General features: G+C 38.7%; 1 long non-coding RNA gene across 2 annotated transcripts in view; it reads right to left on the bottom strand.

The window, feature by feature from the left end:
- The window catches only part of LOC307176107, a 273,040-nt gene that overhangs the window by 189,035 nt on the left and 60,506 nt on the right, over nucleotides 1-23,499 (bottom strand). The window contains exon 2 of one of the 2 annotated variants that reach the window (XR_013824606.1): nucleotides 20,014-20,151. The exons of the other annotated variant lie outside the window; for it this stretch is intronic. This is a non-coding gene — a long non-coding RNA (uncharacterized lncRNA). The remainder of the gene's footprint in view (nucleotides 1-20,013; nucleotides 20,152-23,499) is intronic. 2 annotated transcript variants of the gene reach the window in all.

The raw sequence follows: 23,499 nt of genomic DNA, 5'->3' as shown, positions 1-23,499 counted from the left end.
CTGCCAGTGGAAGTGCAAATGATACAGCCAAATGATCATGATTGGCATTATCTCCTAAAATTGAACATGTGTACCCATAGGTGTGTATTCAACAAAAAAGCCCCACCACCACCACATGTACCACAGAGTTTATAGCAGGCTAAAAGCTCAAAACTAGAAACAGTCCAAATGCCCATCAAGGGTAGAATGGAAAATCAACTTATGTAATCTTACAATGAAATATTCTATGGAAGTAAAAATAATTGTACTACAATAATGTATGACAAAGTAGATGAATTCGACAAACACAATGTTGACGCAAATGCAAAATACTGTATATTCGCTTTTAAAGTTCAAAACTAAACTGTAGCGTGATAATTCAGGATAACTGTTGCTTTGTTGGAGGGGAAGTGCATAAGGATTATGAAGGAACACGTGTGGGTGCGGGCGCCGGGCTGCCTACGTTGTTTTTTATTATTTGACCAAGATGATGGCCACATAGTCTTCAGTACGGTGGTAACTCACTGAACTGTATATTGATACTTAGTATACTCTTCTGTGGTTGTTCTTAACAAAAAAGTTTTTTAGGTGTAAAGCAATTAGAAGGAGTTATCTGACATCCCACCACCACAGCAATCCACTTACCAGAAACTACACTTATATACTGTCTGCCCACCTAATGCTATTGATAAGGCCAGCCCCCAGCCTGTGCACTAGACTTCGTCCCTGCTTCCTCAAAAACATCACTCTGAGTTTTCTCTTCTGTCTCTCCCACATCATTAATGCCTTCCTTTTTAATGCACCATTTCATCAACAGCATTCAAATAGAAGTTATTTATTCTATGATTAAAAGTACCTAGAGGGGCTTCCCTGGTGGTGCAGTGGTTGAGAATCTGCCTGCTAATGCAGGGGACATGGGTTTGCGTCCTGATCTGGGAGGATCCCACATGCCGCGGAGCAACTAGGCCCGTGAGCCACACCTCCTGAGCCTGTGCGTCTGGAGCCTGTGCTCCGCAACAAGAGAAGCCACCACAATAAGCCCGCGCATCGCAACGAAGAGTAGCCCCCGCTCACCACAACTAGAGGAAGCCCGTGTGCAGCAACAAAGACCCAGCGCAGCCACACACACACAAAAAAGCCTAGAGATTGTGTTACTGAGTCAAGTAAGTCACATAAAGACAAGTATCATATGATACCACTTATATATGGAATCTAAAAAAATGGTACAAAAGAACCTATTTACAAAACAGAAATAGAGTCACAGATGTAGAAAACAGACATGATTTATCCAGGGGGAAAGAGGAGGTAAGGGATAAATTGGGAGATTGGGATTGACATATACACACTACTGTATATAAAATAGATAACTAATAAGGACCTACTGTATAGCACAGGGAACTCTACTCAATACTCTGTAATGACCTATATGGGAATAGAATCTTAAAAAAAGTGGATATATGTATATGTATAACTAATTCACTCCGCTGTGCAGCAGAAACTAACACAACATTGTAAATCAACTATAGTCCAATAAAAATTAATTTTAAAATAAATTTAAAAAAATACACTGTCAACATTATTTCCCCCACCAGCTAATGCCCTATTTTTTCAACTACCCTTTGCAGTACAATTCCTGAGACAAGTTGTCTATACTTGTTGCCTCTAATTCCTCTCCCTCCATGCTCTTAAAATACTCTTTCAACCAGACTTTTCCCTCACCAGTCCATGAAAGCTATTCTCTTGTCAAGGTCAATAATGACCTGCTTATTGACCTTCTAATGACCTTCCTCCTCATCTTGTTTGACCCATCTGCAGGATTGGATAGAAGTGATTCCTCTCTCTTTGACATTCTTTCTTCTGTTGGCTTCCAGGGAGCCCCACTCTGGCTTTCTTTCCACATCACACTGGGCTTCCCTTTTTAGTTTCTTTTTCTGTGTCTTCCTCTTTTTCTAGGTCACTTATTGTTCAAACTGGGTCATAGTTCTCTAGTCTATGTACCCACACTCTCTTTATGACCTCCTCCAGTCTCATGGCTTCAAATACATTTATATGTTGACAGAAACTCTAAAATTTATATCTCCAGCCCAAATCTATCTTCTGAACTCCAGAGTCATCAATCCAACTACGTATTTATCATCTTCACTGGGATTTTGACATCTTCAATTCAATCTTTCCAAAGCTAAACTTTTGATTTTTCTCCCGTATCCTGCTCCACTGAATCTTCCCTATCCCAGGGGCAATTCCATCCTTCTAGTTCCTCAGAACAAAAATCTTAAAAGTCATCCTTGGTTCCTCTCTTTCTCTGAAACTCCACATTTAATCCATCAGGAAATGCTATCAGGCTCACTTTTTAAAAAACTATCTAGATCCTGATAAATTCTCCCTCTCTCCACATGTGTCACTTTATTCCAAGTAGCCATCACTTCCCACCTGGAGTACTGCAGTGGCCTCTTAGTTCTCCCTACCCCTACTGTATCTTCTTCGAACTACTCAGAAATGGCATCCAGAGTGATATTTTTAAGTTATTTATCAGATGATGCCACGGATCTCTTTAAACACTTCCAATGGCTTATCATCTCGCTCAGAATAAAAGCCAAATTCCTAGGTCTTCATGATCTGCTTCCTGTTACTTCTGTCTTCAGCACCAAGATGCCCCCTTTTCCCCAACTCCTCCTCACCTGCAGTGGCTTCCTGCTGTCTTTCACACCTGCCACACACAGCAACATCCTGGGGCCACTGAACTTGCTCTTCTCTCCATCAGGAATGCACATTGCCTGATCTGGGATTATTTCCCTCACCTGCTTCAGTCTTTGCCCATATTTAATCTTCTCAACAACACTTATACTCTAAGCCTTCTATTTCAAATTGTAAACTGCTTCTTTTCCCCTCACAGTTCTGATTCCCTTAACTTTATTTTATTTTTTATATAGCTTATTATCTTTACCATACCACATACTCCACATTTATTTATCATGTTTGCTAGATATTATATGCCTCCCTTACTGAAATGTAAAGTCACAGAGAAGCAATTCGTGTTTGTATTTTTTATCAGTGCATTCCAAGTGGCTGATACCTGGTAGGTCGTCAATAAATACTTGTTAAGTAAATGAATAAATATGGAATCTTGAAGCTCTTTTTCATGCTTTGTGACTAAATCCAAGGTTGAGAAAAACCACTGGAAGATTATGGGCAACTGAATATTTTTTCAAAGCAAAAAAGGAGAAAAATAAAACATATTGATTTTTAAGAGATTGGAATGAATGAGGTATGAATATGTTCAGAGAAATAAAAAGATTCATTAGTTGAGCATGGAGAAGAGATCTTTCTTATTTTCCCTAGAAAATATTGCGCCAGACTGTCAAGGGGATGATGTAGAGAATATTAAGTTGAAAATTGGAGGGAAGAATATGGTAGAATACCACGTAATCATGGAGTATTAAATAAGTGAGAATAAAGAAATTAGAGAACTAGGACAGAGAAATTTCAATCATTCTTCACTAATGAAGAAAGGAAAGCCTCTGATCCAAGTGTAATGTGCCAGCTTCATCCGTGATGTTCTCAGTGATTACACCAACATGATGCATGGTTAGCACATCTGAAACATCATCTCTTAACTACAGAATGTTAGATTTTATCTAAAACTCTACATCTTAACTATTTCCCTACATGATCACTAACATTCACACATAGAGACAAGTCTATTTCTAAAAAATAGTTTCTCCCTTACACTAGATGTTTGGAAATAAATGACAGGAAACAAACAAGCATCCTACAACCTCAGAAGTCTCAGATCTCAGGCAGGCTGAGGGCATCTCATAAACTGGACTTGCTTTAGGACAATCTTTAATCTACCACATAATGAGAATTCCCCTGTGTCTGATTTTCTCAAAATCTTTATCTAAGCTCTCTGTCACCAAGGGTCTACTTTGATCAGAAAGAGAGTCGTATAGGTAATACTATTACTGGGAAAATCAAAGAGAAATCAGTGCCCTCTATGAAAACAATATAAGGTATAGGAAATGCTCTAATTCCTCCATGATATTTTTTGGAAAGAAAAGTGCCTTCTGCTATTACATTTAGAGAAAACCTAAGATGATTCCACTGGGGCATTAAAGAACAGATTCAGATGGATTCATTCATTTATTTGATAACACTATGAATGTTAATTATACCCCTACTGTGTGCCAGGGACAAGGTAAAAACTCCTCAACAAATTAACACTCTATTTCTGAAAGAAATAAGTTTACCACTACTTTGAGTGAAGTGTTGTAAGTATCAGGTTAAAGATTTTAAAAAAGAATAATCCATAGTCTGTGGGATAAAAAAAGAGAGAAATCATCTATAGCTCAGATTAGAGGAGCAATCAGATCCACCTCTCACAAATCCAAAGGAAATTGTAAAAGAAGGAGAAAAGACAGAACAGTCTCAAGGGGTGAAAGAACAAAAGTGCACTGCTGAGAGGATCACATACCAAGGACCTTTAATGGTAAATAGTCTGCACTTCAACTTTTCTGGGGGTGCAGCTGGCATGTTGGAGTGGATGATAAATAAAGCTAGAAAGAAATACATGGACCTAGTGATGAATGCCTTGTTTGCCAAGCTCAGCAGTTCAGACTTTCCTGAATGCTATGGAAACCCATCACAAGAATTTATTACTGGGAATGCCATGCTTTGGTTTGCATTTAACACCCCTCTGCAAGTTCTGTGAAAGATGACTTACAGAGAAAAAAGACTGAAGGCAGGAAGAACATTCATGAGGTTTTTACAGTAATTAAGGCAAGAAGAGATGTAAACTAAAACAGTAACAAGGAGGGATGGAGAAAAGATGTCTTCCAAATAAAATACAGAAAGCAGACTCAAGAGGATCAAGTGACCAAACGAAGGTAGGAAAGAACTGAAGGATGGAGGGGCTTAGACTGATGCCAGTTACCTGGTTTAGGTGATTAGATGTCATCACTGATAAAAATAAGGAAAAGGACAATTTTATAGAGGAAAGTACGAAGTCAGTTTTTAATGTTGATTTTGAGATGTGTGTAGAACAACCAAATGGGAAAGATCAGTGGTTGTGCTTATGATTTTAACATTAGAAAAGGAAATCTGGGAGGTGGATATAAATGTGGGAATCATCAGATTTAAGCAAGTTTACCAATGATGACTATATAGATAAGAAAAGCAAAAGACCAAAGATTGGACTCTGGGAAAGACTAGTATCAGTATTCCAGTGTTGGATCAAGAAGATAAGTCTTCAAAGGAGACTGAGAGCAAGATGCTAGAGGATAAGAGAAACATGGAGGTCAAGGGAGGGGAAACCCAAAGAAGAGAATGGTCCACAGGGTCAGATATCACAGAGCAATCATGTAAGACAGACATAGGAGAAGACGTGCATTATTTCGCAATTGGAAAGTTAACGATGACTTTGCTTAGAACAGTTTCCGTTGAGTAGTGGGAAAAGAATGACGTACATTGGTTGAGGGGTGAATATGTGATGGGTTAGAGATGAATGAGCATTATTGTAAGAAGTTTGCCCTCAAATGGAAGGAGAGAGATGGAGTAGGTAAGGGGACAAATGTAATTTTAAAAAGCAGTTTTGTAATGGCTAAGAGATTTTAACATGGTGGGGAAAAGCAGATAGAAAAACTTCTGATGCCACATGTAGACAAAATAAGTGATTGAAGCAAAACTCCAAGAAGGTACAGAGATGGATGTGGAGTACAGGAGGAGGTGGTAGCTTTGGAGATGAACAAACTGAACACTCAAACATATGCCTCTTATAGAATGGAGACTACTTAATCGTCATTGAAAGAGTAGATGGAATGAATAAATTCATGAAATACAACAGGCTTGACCGTTTAGAGTCTCTATTTTCTCCCTTAAAATATAGGGATACAACTACTTACCTCATTAGGACAATGCAATAATTATTAAGTAAGATTTCAGATACAAATCAGTTAGCAGAGTATCTGGCCCCATGATAGGTTCTGATAATTGGTAGATCTTATTATTGTTATTGATACCACCTATTAGCTTTCCACCCACTGGTGATAATTGTTGCCAAGAGCACCCTATTGCATTTTGCACCAAGCCCAAGACTATAACTCATGTACTTGAACAAAAGCAATAGCAGAAAGGGAATGGAGTAGTCAGGGTTTGCCCTAGGAAAAAGTAAAGAGTAGGTCAAATTGTGTTTTGGTTTTATCTTTCTTGCTCTGAAATTATCCCTCTTATTACTCTGGGGGCACAAAGAGAGTGAAAGACTCAGATCCTTCTTGAAAACTTTCAGCCATTTCCATTTCACCTCCAACAGGGCTCTCCCTTGGCAGCCTTAAAAGTTCATTAATAGCTGGATAAGGGGTAGCCAAGAGCAAGGATGGCTTCCTTCCGGCGCCTTCACCCCACTGACCGAGGGCCCCCCGAGTCCTTCCAACTTGACAGCACAGATTCCAGCATCTCAGATTTACTCTTCTCTACTCTACTCTTTATGGACATGAAATTGTTCACTTTGAAAGAGACACATATGTTTCTCCATTTTGATGCAGACTTTCCCTCCTTCGGATTAAAGAAAAAACTTTCTCGCCTCCATGTTCTTGCCAAATTTTGTGTATATTCTACATGTCAAATCTTATGTATATTCTACATATTTCATATACTACAATTAATTTCTCAGCTACGTAATACATGTTATAAGATGAAGAAATATTTAATGAAAAAAGTATCCTTTTTAGAACACCAATTAAGTGGTGCTGTTATGATTAATCACTGAAATATAAAATTGTCTATTTGTAGCTGTGTGTTTAATTTTCTGACTCACTGTTGTCACTGGTTTTGCAGTTTTAATTCTAATAAGATTTGGAAATATGATAAAACTATTCAAGTCTCTTACTTTTGTAGTACCAATATAATGAGCTTATTTCTGACTCAAAAACCCCTTTTCCCACTCTTCCAACAATTCATCTGGCTATTGACGTCAAGAGTCTCAGAAAATATAGCACTGTGATTCAGCTAAAAACAAAAGCTTATTATCTTAAGACTATCTTCTTCTTTCCTTCCTCCCTTCCTTACTTTGTTTCTTCTTTCCTTCCTACAAATAACACTTATCTGACTATTGACCAAGCCCTGACTATACTGGGCACCAAGGCAGGTATGAAAAATGGTGAGATGCTGCCCATGCCTTTGGGAAGTTCACAGTTGAACAAGGGGACAGAAATGTTAAAAACCCAGGGAAAGTGCTCATGAGAAAGTGCATAATGGAAAGGAAAGTAGGGGAAAGGTGAGTGACTTCGTGAAAGACCAGGGAAGATTTCACAGAGGAGCTGTCATTTGAGTTTGGCCTTGAAAGATGGCTAGGATATAACCAGATAAAAAAGGCAAGAGATACATGAATATCCATAAAAGCATTATTCAAAATAGCCAAAATTTGGAAACAACCCAAATGTTCATTAGATAACAAATGTATAAATAAAATTGTACTATATACATGCAATGGAATGTTATTCAGACACAAAAAGGAATGGACTACATGATACAACACGGATGAACCACGACAATCATATGCTAAGTTGAAGAAGCCAGTCACAAAAGACCACATATTGTATGATTCCATTTACATGAAATGTCCAGAACAGGCAGATCTATAGAGACAGAAAGTAGATTAGTGGTCGTCTAGGACTGGTGACTGTGAGTGGGTATGAATTTCTTGATAGGGGGATGAAAATGTTCTCAAATTAGATCGTGGTGGTATTTGCACTTTATACTTTAAACAGGTAAATTATATGGTATATAAATTATATTTTAATAAAGCTGTTATTTTTTTAAAAAAAGAGATAAGAAACTGTATCTTAAACATTCGGAGAAGTCTATGCTCAAACCTGGTGGCATAAAAGTTCCAGGCAAAACACTCCTCCTGGCTGAAAAATAAGATACATGGTGACAGGCTAGAAAAGGGTGAGTGGTACACTATTGGCCTCACCCTTGAGTTGATGAAATTTGTGGGCAAAATGGAGACACCACACATCATTAAGAAGAGTGTGTTATGAGTGTCTGTTTGGGAATAAAAATTCAGCAGCAACTTTAAGGAGGACCCAAGAGAGAAATGGGAGAGTTTGACTGTGTGCCTGATCAACTGTGACTGGAATAAAAGTGGGGATTAGCACAAAACACAAAACTCAGGCATCCGTACTAATAAGAACCTACTGTAGAGCCCAGGGAACTCTATTCAATACTCTGTAATGGCCTATGTGGGAAAAGAATCTTTAAAAGAGTGGAGATATGTATGTGTAAAACTGATTCACTTTGCTGTACACCTGAATCTAACACATCATTGTAAATCAACCATACTCCCATAAAAAAAATTTTAATAAATAAAAATTTAAAAAATAAAACATACTTTTCCCAAGCCTCAAAAAAAAAAAAAAAAAAAAGACCTCAGGCAGCTTTAAATTTGCACTTCTAGAAAAAGGTACACATAAATCACAAGCCACATGTAGTATTACTATTTACATTTATTAGTAATACACAAATCTTCCCTTAAGCATACATGACAAATGTTTGCAAATATAAACAGTGATATTTTTAACAAAGAAGTATAATCATAACCAAATGTACACATGTTTATATAAGCTATAAATAAATGTACACAAGTCATGTTACTCACATGATTGATGACAACAAACTGTAGCTGAAAATATTCTGATTAAAATTTTTCATTTCTATAAATAAAGTCGGATTGTTCTTAAGAACACCATATACTCGCAATCACTCAAGTCCTGGGGCATGAAGGGTTCTCTGGCATTTCTACTGGTGTGGCAGGATATTAACAATGACCATACAGTAAAGAAATTATGGAAGACGCAACAAACGAACTTTCCTCATATAACAGAACTTCCCAAAATGTGGTTTGTGGACATCTTCATCCTAATCTGTGCATTTTTAAAATTCAGATTTCTCGACTCCTACTGAGATACAGTGACTTAGGGATTCTGGATGTGAGGGCTAAGAATCTGCCCTTCAATAGGTAACTCAGGTGGCTCTGATGCACCGTAAAATTTCAGCAACCCATGGATGATAAAGAGAGATACTCAAGATGGAGATTATTTAGAGAAGTTCATTTTTTTCTCATCCAAACTCATCTTGGGCCTATATCTACCCACCACTGGAATGTGAAATGCACCGGTGCGCAGATTTCAGCCTTCTGTGTTAACTGCTATATCCCCTGCACCTAGAATGTTATTTTGCAGCCAGTAGATACTTAATACGTACTTATTGAATGAATAGCTTGATGAGGCTCTGTGTTTGTGTGTATATATACATTGTGATATACATACATATACACTTATATGAAATATACACTTCTTATATGAAAAATACACACATAAGAAATACACTTATATGAAAAATCATAGAAATTACTTTTATATACGTACAGGCTTTCTTTCCATTTACAGAAAATTTACACAAGATTCTCATTTAATGTATTTTCTTAGTTTGTTTGAAAGTGGGTACATTGCCTATAAACGAAATAGAATGAGGGAGCAAGTCCCTCTTTACTCTGCTGACATCAGTGTGCAGCTGTCATTCTGCAGCTTGACTGCATCTGTCCTTTCAGAATAATAAAAGCAAAGCCTGCTCACAAAGGAAGGGCAGCCCATTAGGGAAGAAACTGTGTTTTCATAGCCAAGAACAGCATTTCCTTTTGGAAGTGCAAGTGCAAATAAATGAGGTTGTAGTCGATTTGAGTTTGTAGCAATTACAATTTTAAGTCTCTAGAACCTTCTAAGTAGTTGGATGAAATTTCTGATGTTTAAAACCACAGGCCAAAGCTTCCATTGTGACCTCCAGCTGTCCCTCTGCTATAATATATTTTTCAGTGCAATTTTCTCCAGGTAGTTCAAACCCAACACTAACATACTTGAGAGACTGTTTATGCTCTTCAGATTCTATAAGGTCATTTCTGCAGTTGCTTCTTGCTTATATGGGCAAAGATTGACAAAAGTACCAATTATTGTCAGTTAATGAGGGCCTCTTGCACGTGTTTAACGCAAAATATCTAATTTTGAATAAATCTATTTCCATAAAAAGTAAATGACTAAGAATATATTCCATAATTTCACATGGAAATGTGTATCTTACTTCAGAAGAGGATTTTCTTACTTATTTAACAGTGCTGTAAACACTAAATACTCTACACCTATGTATGCAATAGAGGTAGACTCTTAAAAAACAAAGCAACAAAAAAAAGAGTAAATATCACCATGTCTCAGTACATAAAATTCACATAATGTCACACATCATTAGATGCTAAATTAATTATTTAAACTACACTAACGAAAAGGAGCTCTTTCTTTCTACTCCAACCTGCGCCACCTCCTGTATTCTCTATCTCAAGTAACTGAATTCCCGTTTCTTCTTTCTCCCCTATCCCACACATGTGAACAGTCATTAGATCCAGTCTATTATAGTCTCTGACTATTTCTTAAATCTGTCAATTTTTTTCCAACTCTTCAATATTTCTAGTTTAGACACTACTCCATCTTAGTTAAATTACCGTAAAAGCCTGGTCCCTGAGAACCCTGCCTCTAATCTTGCCATGTTCCCATCCATTCTCTGTTCTGCAGTCCACTTTTTACCCTTCTCTTAGAAGACTCTGCATATCAGGACTGTCCATCCCATCCTTTCTGTCATCCTACTCTCTTTAGCAAACCCTGGCTCATCATTCCAGACCCAAGAGAAAGAAGGATATACCTAAATCAAAGTGTGAAAATGTCCCCACCCCATGACTGCTTAAAAACCTTCAAGAATTCCCTCCACCTTTAAGACAAGGTCTGAGGTTTTTTCCAAAGGTTGAAAGACCTTTTGTGGTCAAGGTCACAGTGGCTTATACAAGGCTGAGTTCTCTTGACTGCTCTAGTTCAACTCTGTGTTCAGATTTGCTGGATGCAAAGTGTTCTCTTTCCTTCCTGAAGATCTTTGCGTATGCTGTCTCCTCTGCCTACACACTTAAAAACAATTTTCCTCACAAAGCCTCATCCTGAAATTTGGTTGGGTGTCTATGGCAGATTTTATTTTCCAAGGATGGCCACAATATCTTCCCTGCCATATGCTTTTCTACAATGAAGTCTTGACAATTTTCTCTATAAGAGTTGGAGTCTATGTCCCCTGCCCTAGAATCCAGGTGGGCTTAGGACTCTCTTTTAACCAATAAAATGTGGCAGTGTGATGATGCACAACTTTTAAGGCCAGCCAGAAAAGGCAACGCTACCTTGTTAATTGAAAGACTTGTGCTTGAAGCTTTGAGCCTCCGGGTAAGAAGTCCAGCCCCTCTGAGGTTTCCCTGCACTGAGCAAGTCAACCCACATAGAGTGGACACCCACATGTAACCTTTGAGTCCTCCCAGCCAGGAGCCCAGACATGTGAATGAATGAGCCTTCATATAATTCCAGCCCACAGCAATGGGTCATCTTCTTCCACATCTTCACATTTTCCCAGATGAGGCTCCTCATATCACATGTTGCCTTTCTGAATTCCTGATTCAGAGAATCCAGGAGCATAGTAAAACTGCTGCTGTTTCACACCACTACTTCTGCGGTGGTTTGTTAGGCAACGATAGCAACTGAAGTGTCCCTGGTGCTCTTCATTAAACTCTAATGTAGCGCATGTCACACTGTACTGTCATTTCCTGGGTGAACAAACACATGGCCCAGGACTGGAAACTCTAATATGCCCCTATATTTACCTGGCTTAGAAAAAATCCTCAATAATTATTTTTTTAATAAATAAACTTTCACCCTAGAAACATTGACATCATCTTCAACTCTTTCCATTCTTACATTTCCACATTCTATGTATTCCGCTTCCTACATGTCTTTCTAATCCATCCACTCTTCTCATCAGTCCTCAGTGGAGCTCATCATTTCTTGATAGGAATCTCGAAAGTCTTCTATCTGGTCTCACTGCCATAATTCCTCTCAACAAAGTCCAAGAAAAAATAAAGCAGGACTCTGTCACGTTCCACTACCAACGAGAAAAAGGTCAATTTTCTTCCCTGACACAACAGACTCATCCCAGTCTTGCCCTGTTCTGCACCCCTGAGCTCATCTCCTTTCCTCCACCCCACACATACACTAAATGTATCACCACTACTCCCAATACCTACATCTCTGTCTTTGTTCCTCCTACATAGAAGGTCCTCTTTCCTCTGCCTCAGGAATCCTTGAATCTGTCAATTCAAATAACTTCTCAACCTTCCCAGGCAGCTTTGGCCACTCACCATTTATATCCCCAATAGACCTCTGCTGAGCCCTTGAATTTTGTGATTTTTGTAATGTGTCTTAATTTATCAATTTTTGTATCTGAATCACTATATAATAGTAATTCTTCAAGTGAGGGAAATATAGCTTACTCATTCAACATCTACCAGTGTATGGGACATAATAAGTTCTCAGTTAATGTTTGTTAAATAAATAAAATTTTGAATGTAGAAATTATGTGGCTTAAGTATATAAATTGAAAGCTGATCGATATTTGGGGAGAAAAAGTGAATGAGGAGACACATGGGAAATTCACTAGTGAGCATCCTATAAATACTGTATTCTCCAGAGTGGTGATTTCTTTATTTTCATTAAGATGATCAAATTTAGCTAACCATCTGCACTCATTAAAATAATGTTTTGAAAATTCTATAGATACGTTGAGTTTTACATATTTCACATTTCTCTTTTCAGGAAAAATAAGAGATCTTATTCCTAAGCTTGAGCGCTTCTCATCATTAAGGAAAACAAACCAAGCTATGGAGGAGTAAATGACGGGATGCCTTTCCCTGGCCCATCAAGTCTTTCTTCATAAACCATCAAGTCAGATTTTGGATTTTTCTAGTTTTAAAGGAGGAGCCTTGAAGGAATCAGGTTCAAATGGGAGCAGCAGGAAAGAGGAAGGTAAAAGGTGAGGGGCAGAGAGAAGGAGCACTAGGTTTGGAGCAGTTTTGAGCTGTACTGATCAAGGTTCCCTTCTTAAAGAATCAGTCCAGAGTCAGTCTGTGGTCCTAAAAGACTGTTACTGGGGAGACAGGGGCACTTGCTGGACTCAAGCACCAACGCGATGACCTTCCTGGGATTCAAGGTCTCTCCTGCCAAATCTTTTGGGTCCCACATGAGTAGACTGCCCCACAGCATCCCAGGATACTAATTAGCTGCAGAGAACCACTAGGCCAGAGGTTTCCAGCTGTGCCACAAAGGAGTGTACCTAACCCCCCCTCCTTGGCAGGGGGCTGGAGGAGGCTCAGGTCTGCTTTGCTGGCTGGCCTTCTTCAGTCCTGATGGGACTGATCACAGCCAGAGTGAGCAGCACAGGAGTCAGCAGCACGGCCCCCAACCTGCTCAGCCCCGCCAAGAGCTGGCCAGTCGAGGCCACTCACACATCAGCTTGAACAGTCTGCAGAGCACACTGATGCCCATGCTGGACTTAAAAGTCTTAAGGGCTCATGTATGATCATGTCATGGAGTTTCTCAGGATTATAACCTTCACAGTGACAAAGGGGAAATTACAACTTTGCTTTTCCCAAACTCCATAAGCCTTATAAAGCCATGCAGTCCCAACAACCAGCTCAACAGCCAGGCTCACCCCAGGTCTCCGGTAGGAGGCAAATACCAGAAATCACAAAGAAATAACAGTAACAACACAACTAGCATTTATTGCTACGTGTCAGGTGATGTATTAAGTTCTTAGCATTGTATTAACTCATCCAACCCCTAACAGTGCTTTCTGAGACAGGTAGTATTAATAACAGCATTTTTACAGATCAGAAACCTGAGGCACAGAGTCATTAAGTTCCTTGCCCAAGGTTACCCAATCAGTAACAATTATGATTTACACCAAGGCAGACTTATGCTCTTAATGACATGCTATATCGTATTGGAGTCCTTTAGTTAAATTTAAAATATGGCTCAGTGGAAAGAGCTTCTTCTTCATCTTTAGGTCTCAAAGCAGGTTTTACATCCACTGGGAGGACCATCATTATTACCCCATTTAAAATAGCCCAGTCTATCCCCACGCCAGTCCCTCCCTGTCACATCCACCAGTGGGGCTCCATCATTGTAGACATCACTGTGTGAAAACATGTTATTTATCAGATGCCTCCCCCTCTCACTAAGGAACCACCTTTGCTTGGTTTAGCTCGGTAGCCAACAAGCTTAGAACAGAGAGAAGAACATATTTTGTTGAAAGGGAGATAGAAGGATGGGTGGATGAATGGATTGATGGCATTAGAAGACAACAACTTGAGCTTTTTGATCTTTCGTTGAGTACTTGATCTTTCTTCCATTACTTACTACTTTCACTCTGGAAAGAAATTTAAGCTCTGTGAGTACTTCACTGGGTAGTTTTGAGACATAAAGGAGATACATAATTTAAAAAAAAAAACCAACATGTCTCAAACTCTGTTTTTCTCAAGACCAGTGCTCCTTAAGACAACAGAAGGTGTAATGGACAATTAAGAAATGCTGGGTTAGGGCTTCCCAGGTGGCGCAGTGGTTGAGAGTCCGCCTGCCGATGCAGGGGACACGGGTTCGTGCCCCGGTCTGGGAAGATCCCACATGCCGTGGAGCGGCTGGGCCTGTGAGCCATGGCCGCTGAGCCTGCGTGTCCGGAGCCTGTGCTCCGCAGCGGGAGAGGCCACAGCAGTGAGAGGCCCGCGTACCGCCAAAAAAAAAAAAAAAAAAAAAAAAGAAATGCTGGGTTAAATGAAATTCTCTATGGCTCTTCACTGCGCTATTTCCCTGAGACTCTGCCATTGACCGAATGTTTGTGTCTGCACCACTACCGCCCCCTCAAATTCATATGTTGAAACCCAACTCAGACTGTCCTGCCAAACCATAGGGGTGACACTGCCACCCCTGTGGGCCTAGAAGGCAAAACATTGAGCCAAAAAAAGTCATTCTCCAGCTTAAGATCTAATGGAATTTACCCCATTAGGTTTTGGACTTCTTAGAATCTGTTACACCTTTCTTTTTTCTATTTCTTCCTTTTGGAATGAGAATGCTGCCCTATGCCTGTCCCACTATATTTTGGAAGCACAGGACATACTTGTTTTCACAGGTTCACAGCTAGAGAGGAATTTGCCTCACATGAATTGTACCTCGAGTCCCATGTATATCTGATTTAGATGATATTTCAGTGAGATTCTCGACATTAAGTTGATGCTGGACTGAGTTAAAAGAGTTCAGGGGATATTGAAATGGGATGAATGATTTTGCATAAGACAAGGACATGAATTGGAGGGACCAGGAGTGAAATGCTTTAGACTGAATATCTGTGCCCCCCACCAAGATTCGTATGTTGAAGCCTAATTCCCAATGTGGTGGTATTACGAAGTAGGGCTTTTGAGAAAGTGATTAAGTCATGAAGGTGGAGTCCTCATGAATGGGATTAGTGCCCTTATAAAAAAGACCCCAGAGAGCTCCCTCACCGCTTTGCCATTTGGGAATACAGCGAGAAAGCTGCCATCCATGAATTAGAAAATAAGTTCTGCCCAGACACTGAACCTGCCAGCGCCTTCATCTTGGACTTCCCAGCCTCCAGGACCGTGAGAAATAAATGTGTGTTGTTGATAAGCCATCCAGTCTACGGTGTTCTGTGACAGAGCCTGAACTAATTAAGACAGACTTTCATTTGCTAAATGGGCACGATGAAACTGCAACACTGTAAAATGTTCCCCAAACTTTTTTGACATAAATTTTTCCCCTCAGATCACCCTGTGATATATTAGGTTTCCAGGAGAAATGTTTCAGAACACCCTGTATCTTAAAATTGTTAGGCATTTTTATTATTATTCTACAATTACATAAATGGATCGTTAAGTTGGCATTACCTGAAGCAGAACCAATGAAGCAAAATTAGATCCCCAAATCATATTAAACATTACAGCTGGCTTAGATTAATGTGTAAAGCTTTTCCCTAACCTGGATAAATTTTTTTTAATACCCTATTGTAGAATTCCATGATCACCAAGAAATTCACCACAACCTTTTGATAACTAAACGATTCATCATGGTAAGAAATGCTTGTGAGGAAGCTCCCACTTTTTTGTCACTTATATAGGAAAATAAATTAGCATTGTACACTATAATAATGTGTCCAATAAAGTTCTAACTCATAAAGAAATTCAGGGTTTAAGGAAGCTTAACTCGTTGCTATATCCTTATGGTGTTTCAAATGGGAAATAAAATTGACTGTTGAAGGGAGTGAATATCTTCTAAATTTTAAATATTTTGGAGCATCTGCTATGCACAAGGCTCTCTGCTAAATGCAGTAGCTTACTCCAGGTGAATACCTGCTTGGCCCAGAGGCTGGTCCCTTTCTGTGCCTCCCTTCTAACTTGATCTTAGGGCAGTTACACAGTTCAATGGCGGCACCTGTTTCAATGGGTCCATTACTGCCACCAAATACACATGACCCAAGATCACAAAGCTTTGTGTGCTTTAACCTGTTCCCACACAGAACCCCTCTACTTAAGGAGAAAAATCAGGCTGCAGAGGAATACCAGAAAAAGACTGTAACATTCACATATTGATAATTTTGTAACAAGATACATATTTTACTGAGGAAATTCAATACGAGGCCAAGAGTCTTTGGATATTTGTTCACATCTAAATGAACATCTGGATTGTTTTTTCTCTTCACCCAAATATTGTGCCATTGTGTGGCCAAAGACTGTAGAAAACTCCTTGGGAATCTGGACTCTGAATATTTTGACTCAGATCCAGTAGACAATTAAATGAATGACAACTGCAAGAAATAAGGATGCAGTTCTTCATTGAAAGCTAGTTTTAATCAACAACTGACTAAAGATGATATTTCACGGGATCATGTGTTCTAATTTTCTGAGAGCTTAGTATCTATTTATACTCTTATATTTGTGATAATTGTCTCTAACTCTCAACAGGTTTCCTAATTAATATTTATATTCTCTCCTATGCCTTAGTACAGATTCAATTTTTCAGTCATCTTTACTGAGGTATAATTAACATGTAATAAAATACTCATATTTTAAAGGTACAGTTCAGTGAGTTTTGACAAGTGTACTCTTCCATCAGCCACTAACTCCATCAACATATAGGTTTCCATCACTCCAGAAAATTCACTATGCTCCTTTCCAAGTTATCTCCCCCTACCTCTTACCCCAGGCAACCACAGATCTGATTTTAATAACTATAGGTTAGTTTTGCCTATTTTAGTACTTCATATTAATGGAATCATCCTATAAATTTATTTTGCCCCATATGCCACCTCTGTGATTAGAATGAGAATTTTTCATGACATGGAAGCTATTGAATATGGGCAAATTTGATCATTCTTTCCTTTGCATTTGTTTCTAAGAATCTAGTCCATTTGCTGCAAATGCCTTACTAAGAGAACATCAGAACATCATCTAACAAATGTGGCATGTTGCCAAAAGTTATATATAGGTTATAAATCACCTAGAGATTTTTCTCTCTCCCTTCCCCTCCAAAATTTGATCAAAATTTCCACGTCTCAACCAGAAGAGATACTTAACAGTAAGCATTTGCAATCTGTCTAAATATGTAAAGTGCTGTGTTTTTTATTATAATAGGTTGTTTAGTCTGACTTACCCCGAAAAGCCCATGAAAACCCTCATACCATTCCCCGTCTTTATAATAGTCCTTTATTTAAACTTCAAACTTTTTCCCCTTTGACTCATCTTATTAGCCTATTTTTCTCACTTTTTTTTTATCTTTTTCAGTTATACCAGTGGAAACTTAGTAAAGTGTTTCCCTTAAGACAGAGGATTCTTCTAAAACACACTCATCATCATCAATTCTGATACACACCTCGGCAATTTGCCTACACATACAAATAAGGAGCAAGTTGTGTTTGAAGAAGAAAAGGGAGGTGGGGCGACAGAAAGAAAAAGATGCTTATTGCAATGTGGATAGAATCTCCCAGGCCTGAACTGTTTTAGAACTAGGGGGAAAAAGACACAAACAGCAATGTAAACACGGCTGTCAACAGTACCATCCAAAATCGTTTCCATATGGCCAATGTGTGTCAACAAAGCAATCCCTGTTGAAGCAACACAACATAAAATTACAGAAGGATGCTGCCAACATCTCGCAGAATGCAATTGGCCTCCACAATTCAGGAAACAAAGAGACTCCCTGAGCACATGAAAGAAAGGAGAAGAGCTCTGCCCCTTATGATCTGCCTGGGAGCTGGAAGAGGCAGAAACATGAAACTACTGGGTGGCAGTCTGAATTTCAGAGACTAGAAGAATGTCAGGAAAGGCAAATGACAATAGTCATTGTGGTAAAAACTGCCATATATTAGACTATATTAATCATATTCTAAGCATTAGATAGGCAGCAGTCCAGACACAGAAATATTCGTATAAAATTAGTGGTTCCACAAAGTCAGGCTCAGAAGAATGAATTAACTTTCCCATGATCGCCTGGCTGATAGGTGGCTAAATTGCGATTCAACTTGTATCATCCCTTCTTTCAAACCAGTTACCACTTGTGAATGTTTATCATCCACCAAGCTCAGTACCAGGCACTGTATATACAAAACCATTTGCTGCTCACAATAGCAGCTTTATTATCATTATTTCACATGGGAGGAAATGGAAGCTCGAAGAGGTGAAGTAATGTTTGCGAAACTACTGACAAATGGCAGAATAAGGGTCCAAAACCAGGTCTGTATGGTTATAATGCCTGAGTTCTTTCAGAAAAGTATGATGTCAGAAACATAGTCACAGATGTAGAAAACAAACATGGTTACCAGTGGGTAAGGGGCGGGGAGGGATAAACTGGAAGATTGGGACTGACATATACACACTACTATATATAAAATAGATAACTAATAAAGACCTACTGTATAACACAGGGAACTCTACTCAGTACTCTGTAATGGCCTATATGGGAAAAGAATCTAATAAAAAAATCTAAAAGAGTTGATATATGCATAACTGATTCACTTGGCTATACACCTGAAACTAACAAAACATTGTAAATCAACTATACTCCAATAAAAAAAAATTTTTTTTAACTATTATCTCCCACATGGCTTATAGTCCTCTTTTCCTGAAGAACTTGGGAATTTGTTAACACATAGAAAGTGGGTCCACTCTTAAAATGGAGGGTAAATGATTATTTTCCAATCTTCACTTGCATCACACTATGAATCTAGAGATGAATTTACTCTGCAAGTTTGTGACCACATGATTTATGCTCTACAAAGAAGGGAAAACGTTAGAGAGTCGTTGAGAAAGTTCTCTAAACTAGATGACAAATATCTGTTGCTATGTACAAAAAAGAAAGAAGTAGATAGATATAATAACAATATTTTTCTCAGGTTTTGTTCTTACACAACAGAAGATACTCTCCAATCATAAACATAGTTAAGAAGATAAAATTCTTCTTTTTCAAAATATAGGTGTTTGAATTCAGAGTCATCAACTGTGACATTCAAAGGAGAAATAGTGAACATGATTATCTATTTTTAAATACTGGAATACAGATTATTTTGCTAATGTGAAATATTTATAAAAACAATCAGCAACAAGTACTTTATGAAATGCTGAACTGAATTCAGAAAATATTGTAATTACATGTAGAATTTCAAAGGCCCTTAACTAATTCGAAAAGTAACTCGAGAAGTAAAATTTGAGCCTAATACTCTAAATCTAAGCCCTTTGATGATATTGCTTTCACCAAAATAAAATGTTAAACATACATACGCTTTCCTCAACAATATCCACTCTGAAGTGAGCTATGGAAAGACAGCAACTGAACGAGCTGAGAATTTGCAGTCGTGCTGCACTTCTCTGCACATGTTCAGAATCGCGGTCCTTAGCAGAGTCCATGTTCCCGTGTGATTTTCAGTAAGCCACCTTAGCTCAAGTTATCAGGAACAGATGACAAATGGCTAAAAATATTTCTAAATAATGCTAAACCAGCAACAGCCCAGCTGAAGACCAGCTGGCTCATCAAGTTTGGTAAATCCTGCCGAGAAACGCTAAAATAGTCTAACCTTTGGATCAACCGTGTTGTAATGCTGCTTCATCAGAACTAAGGCTCTTGCTCCACATAGGAGGACAGAAGGACAACTCTCAGTCCTGGAGAAGCTGAAGGACGTAAAATTCATGTGGAACAGACTGGCCTCCAGGCGCTGGGGAGGACAGAATGGGATGGTTACTTTTCAGTTTCGAATCTTAATTTTTTTTTTTAACTCAGAATCTCATGCACATCTTCTGAAATTTTTGGCCCTGTTGTAAAAGCATGATCCCTGGAATGAGCTCATCCCGGTCACTCCACAAATTAGAGCTCAAAGAGAAGACTGGAACAGGGCCTTCTTTTATCATTTTATTCTTTTATCATTTTATCATCACGTACTGAGAGATGGGAAGACAGAGCTGATCACAGACAGTCAACAAAAAAGGACTGGAAGCTCTCAGACCAGACTCATTTTTGGACCAACTGAACAGGCAGAACAGGAGAACTGTGTCCAAAGAAGCAAAGTGAAGGGACAACTCCACTGAAAATGGGGGAGAGAGGAAGGGAAAGGGAGAGAGGCAACTCCACCCCATAATAATTTTCCCCAGTTGACAAGTCAGATTCCACGTGATACGCTAGCATTTTGCAGAACAAGGTCTCCACTTGCTGCTACTAATAATGATACCTGCAGTACAGAAGCACAGAATCCTCTACCTTATCAAACCACAAATCTGAAGCAGTCATAAAAAATGCTGAGCTAATAATATTTATTCTGGGTATTTCCAAAAGTACTCTCTTGTGAAGGTAGACACAACTTTACAAGAAACACTGCTTATACAAAAAGTTAAAACAGCCGCAAAGACTTCATTTTTAAATACGCCTTTAATCTTATCTAAACCGATCTCTGGCCATTCTGAGATTTGCACATTATTAATTTAGTTTGGGTCAGGTCTAATGCTCTCTGAAAGATTTTCTTTCGGACCTTATGCAAAGAATATTATCAATATTCTTAATTAAGTCTTAATATTTTCTATATTATCAATACTACAATATTGTCATCTTACATTCTCCCAACTTTTAAATGATTAAATAATTCCAGTTTTATGCATTGATTTTACTGTGGATACTGTTATTTCCTCTTTCAACAGTCAGACTTTACTTTGTCCCACATAGCTGTTGCCAAACTTAACTGTTTTTTCCTATTCTGCAACTAAAATGTTCAATTTTTTGAAATAAGTACGATATTAGGTCCTGCGGATTCTCTCCATGTAAGACTAAATCTCCTTTTGAACAAAGTGTTCTCCTATAAAATAAAATAAAATCTAACCTAAAAGATTTGTTTTATATCCAGATCACTCTTGGGTTGTACTGAGGCTTGGGCAATGCTTTTCCTTTAGACGACAATCTCAGACTCATGTGAAACTAAAGATCCTTAAATTCAGAAATAGCAATTACTCTTGATTCTGTCTTATGTTGTAATGTACATTAAAGACTTCAAAGGCAGGAACTTTTAACATATTAGTCAACAGAAATATTCTTCTGTCTAGAACGAGAAATTGGGAAACAAAATTTCCCATTTATCCATTTGGACACCTCAAATTCAGTAGATACTGGAAAATAAACAGAAATTTACAAAACCATACGCTAGTATGCCTATATGCCATAATCAATAGCAATATCTAAGAAATTGAAGAAACAAAATGTTTTCTTGTTTGATCTGCATGACACAAGGGTGGCAGCACGGCAAAGTGGACTATGCGGATGGGTCACGGTCTCTATGCTAAGAGGTCATGTCTGAACCTTGGCTCTGCTGTTTGTTTGCTGTGTGACCTCAGGGAAGTTACTTAACCTCTCTGAGCATCAACTTCTTCATCTATAAACTGAGGGGTAGTTAGTCCCACTTTATGGGTTCAGGGCAAGGGACACGGTAGGTATCAGGTAAACGTGCTTTCTTTTTCCTTCCACGAGAGCCTAATGTATTTACCGTGAGCTCAAATGCACTGAAAAGAAAGATGGACTGAAAATCTCATGTGCTACCACCCTTCCTCCTCCTCCCCTCAGCTCCTGCCACCTTGCTGTTCTTTCCCGCAGCTTTAGGTTGGCTCTTCCTCTTCCATTTCCCCCACACACAGCACCTCTTACAGGCCTTGGCTAAAAAGGCACCATCTCAGAGAGATCCACCCTCTGCGAAACTGTAAGCCCCACCCTGATCCCCCCCACCACACACCCGTGATCACTATCTCTAACTGTGGTTTTTTCCATACCACTGACCACATTCTAAGTTACTTCTCTTTTCTTTCTTTCTCTCTTTCTTTTTTTCTTCCTACTCTTTATTGTCAGAACACAATAAGTTACACTAATATAAGTGCTGTAAGGGCAGAGGTACTTGTCTCTTTTGTTTGTTGATGAATCTCAGGGGCCTAGGATAGCACTTTATAGGGGTTCAATAAACACTTTCTCTTATTTTGCATTTTATAAGATTGTATAAAGCGATAAAAGACAAAGATAAAACTAGATCTCTCACATTAACTGCCCTATCTGTGAATACTTTTAAAGTTCACTTAAACTTTTTAAAGTTTCTGCAATACATCTAGATTCACCGAGAAGTTACAAAAAGAGTACAGAAAGCTCGCGCACACTCTTCACCCAGCTTCCCCTGATGATAACTTCCTCCAAAACCACGGTAAATTTGTCAAAACTAAGAAAGTCATGTTCAATCCATGCTTTTTTAAACAAATGAATTGTTATAAAGCACCAACACATCTACGAAGTTTACGGTCATATATTCACATCATTAACTCAGAATAGACAGTGACAAGAACAGAATGTGCTATTTTTACTTCACTTCCTCTCTGTTTTCTTTCATATTTTGTCATCTTGGAAATCCTTTCGGTGTGATTAACATGTATATTTAAGGGCTTAGGTTGGTAGATTTGCAAACGACTTTCCCACCAGGAATATCTAGAAGACCTGTGAAAATCTCTGATAGGAAAGCCTTCAAAACTCTTGTAAAAATATCCTGTGATTGTCTACTAAATCACCAGCTGAAAAGAAAAGCTCTTTCATTTCTAAAATAGCAGGATAAAGCACACAGAGAAAAGTATAACATTATTCTTAGTGAGGAGCTTGTTTCGTCTCTAACATGTAAATATTTACTCAGTGCCCTGGGAAATGGCTCTAGAATGCCAAGGTGTTGACAAATTGCTAAGGACTGTGCTAAACATCCTCATTAGCTTAGGCTTAGATAAAGTAACTCACAAAGCACCCCCCATGCTTAACAGTTTGTCGGCAGGGGATCTGTGCACACCAGCTATTACTTTTCCCAGTCCGTAGCAAAAGCAGCTGAGAAGAGGCAAAGGCATGATGGCACTCGATCTATGACTACATTAAGCTTGATGGGGTAGCTGGGACTTTTGTAACTGCAAGACATTCGGCATTTGCCGGAGCTGGGACTTCTCTTCTGTGAACCTTCAAGAACGTTGCTAACCATGCTTGGTTCTGGTCCACCCTACCACTGTCCCTC

This window comes from Stenella coeruleoalba (assembly GCF_951394435.1).
Source record: "Stenella coeruleoalba genome assembly, chromosome: 17".
NCBI lineage: Eukaryota > Metazoa > Chordata > Mammalia > Artiodactyla > Delphinidae > Stenella > Stenella coeruleoalba.
Note: the sequence above shows the minus strand (reverse complement) of the source record. Positions and strands in the feature narration are given on the sequence as shown.